Here is a 2694-nt window from a genome sequence, read left to right on the forward strand (position 1 = left end):
TTTTTTTTTAAATAGATTCTGATTTTGTAAAATATCTGGACATTTTTGTATGTTATTTATTGATTTTCACTGCAACTCTGACCTCCTGAAGGGACCTCCTGTGCCCTGCGACTCACAACTCAACCCAAGGCCATGGCAAATTTGGTCTCCGAAGGGATGCTTGTGCTGCATCCTCAACCCTGTGCATGCTCTGAGGCTGGGAGCACAGCCCCAGCACCCAGAGAGCCCCAGGGCATGGAGCAGTGGGGCCCCAACAGAGGTTTCTGAGTGCCTGCAGCTCTCCATGAACCACTCTATGATGGAGGGGGCTTCCAGAGCAGGACTCCTGGGCTGTGGGGGGCGGAAATGGCCCCAGAGTCCAAGCAGAGCCCATGCTGTTGGGTTGGGAGGGTGCCAAAGCAGCACAGATGAGCTTTGTGTGTACCCTGAGACACTGGGGTTTGCTGTTCCAATAAAGGGTTTATTGTCCTATCAGGGTTCATCATCTCAATACAGAACACTGCAGAGGTGGCAGAAACCATCAAGCCTTTGCTATGGACGTGTGTGCATCCACCAAGGGAATAATCAAATTGAAACCATGGCATTTGACATGGAGCAATGCAATTTTCCATTCAGCATCCCAGACTGCTGGTTCACGCGTTCCAAAGCACCTTTCCCTTACGCACCTATCACCAAACCAGCAGGGACCAGTGCCTGTGCTGGTCTGACCCCGCTCCCAGCCCCACCAACCCTGCAAAGGCCTCGCTCTATTTTTAACCATTGATCTGGTAAAGATAATGGAAACTTCACCCTTCCTAAGACAAAAGCCTGATTAATTTCAACTGCAGGAGCCCCAGACTGAGTCAGGAGAGAGATGTGAATGGCACAGACGTCAGTGTTACGTACACCCCTACACATTGTTTCAGCCCAAGCTGCTGGGCTCTGACAGGGGCAGAGAGCACCTGTAATCACCTGCTCTGTCCTGGCCTTACCCCCATGCACTGGTGCCTGGTTCCAGGTTCCCAGGGCAGAGCTTGAACTGCGCTTATGTTCTGGGCAGTAACTACAGGAGCGCATCTGAGGTTAAATGACCCAAGATGGGTGTAAGGAGAACCCCACAAGAGCCCAAGCAGTGCTGATAGAGGCAGGAATCCCAAATCAAGCGCTCCAGGGTCTGTAGGAAACACAATGCACAACCACAAGCAATGGTACTGGGGTAAACCAATGGGGACCCCTTGCTGACCTGAGGCATCTCCAGGCTGCAAGCGCAGGGATGATGGGTTTCCAAACAACTGTGCCCTTCAGCCCCATCCATGCATCTTGGGAAGGCAGCAGACAGAGAAGCAACCATGAATGAACCCTACTTATATACCCAAGAGAAGGGGTAGAGGGAAAGTGAGCACCCACAAGTCCAGAAGGCAAAATAATCCATCCCAAGCTGTTAGAAAGCACTGCGAGCATGGACCCTGCTGTGTGCTCAAGGGCTGCCTATTAGCATGTAACAGCTCATGGTCAGCTAATGTGCAAAGGGCTGATAGAGAATCATCCGAACACCCCCGGGCCGTTGATCCCTCAGTGCAGCCAGTGTCCCAGGCTTGGCACCCAGGTTTGGGTGCACCCCTGGAGCAGGCTCTGCCCTATCCTGGTTGCATGGGTTCATGCTCTCCCCTAGGACTCTGCATTGCCAGGATGCTGGCACTGATGCTGGCTACTCCATCACTACCCCCTTCACTATGGATCCAGGACACAGCTCAGTTACAGAGTGAAGCATGTCTCCCTGATAGAGTTTTATGGATCAGGAGAACCCCCCAAACACAGAGTACCTGAGTAGCATGAAGGGGTCCCACTTTGTCCTTTGTACACACGTCCTCATGACAGCTCCCTGCAGAAAAGCATTGCTGTTGCATCCATCTTCCATGCCTGGAAGGAGGGAAACTGAGGCACGGGAGCTGCATGGATAGAAAGCTTGTGTCAGAACAGAGAATGAGGTTGGGACCTGAGGCTACCAGCAGCATCCTGATGACTGCTCCTGCCACTGCCTCAGTGATGGAGCAGAGATCAAATCCACATGAGGGGATGGGGAATGGGGACAATGTTGTGCCTCAGGGTGACTGTTTAAACAATAGCCCTTCAAATAAAGAGCTACAGGAAAGCAAAGGGCTGCCCTGGGGCCCTCACATCTTGCCTGAGGCTTTCATTCTCATATGCTTCGGTATCAAAACCTCCTTGGCCTCCCAGGGATCTGAGCACTTGCTGTGCTGCAGGGGTTTGGTGCCAGCACTGAACCCCACCAGTAGGAACCACGGAAGGGAAAGAGACAAAGAGCAGATAAGAAATCACTGCTCAGAAAAGAGCCGGGGAGGCCATAGCCAAGGTCAGGACTGAGTCACCATCCCACCGCCACCAGGGTTTCCCATCCCCTCCTCTGCTGCTGATTCATCTGTTACTTGAGGGCGAGTTTTGTTTTATTAGGTGAAAAAGGATAAATAAACCTTTTATCTGCGTGACGGGTGCGAGGTGTGCCCGGGACAGGCCAGGAATCCGAGTTAATCATTATCTGTCAGTGCGGCAGCTGGGGAGCAGATGCATTGAGGAGGTCACAAGGCTGGAGATGAGGGTTTGCAGCACTGGCTCTCTGCAGTGCTGGGAGCCAGAGCAGGAGGTGCTGCTGGAGGAGGCACATCCCCAGGAGCAAGGTAATGGTTCTTACCAACA

This window comes from Melopsittacus undulatus, chromosome 11 (genome assembly GCF_012275295.1).
Source record: "Melopsittacus undulatus isolate bMelUnd1 chromosome 11, bMelUnd1.mat.Z, whole genome shotgun sequence".
Lineage (NCBI taxonomy): Eukaryota > Metazoa > Chordata > Aves > Psittaciformes > Psittaculidae > Melopsittacus > Melopsittacus undulatus.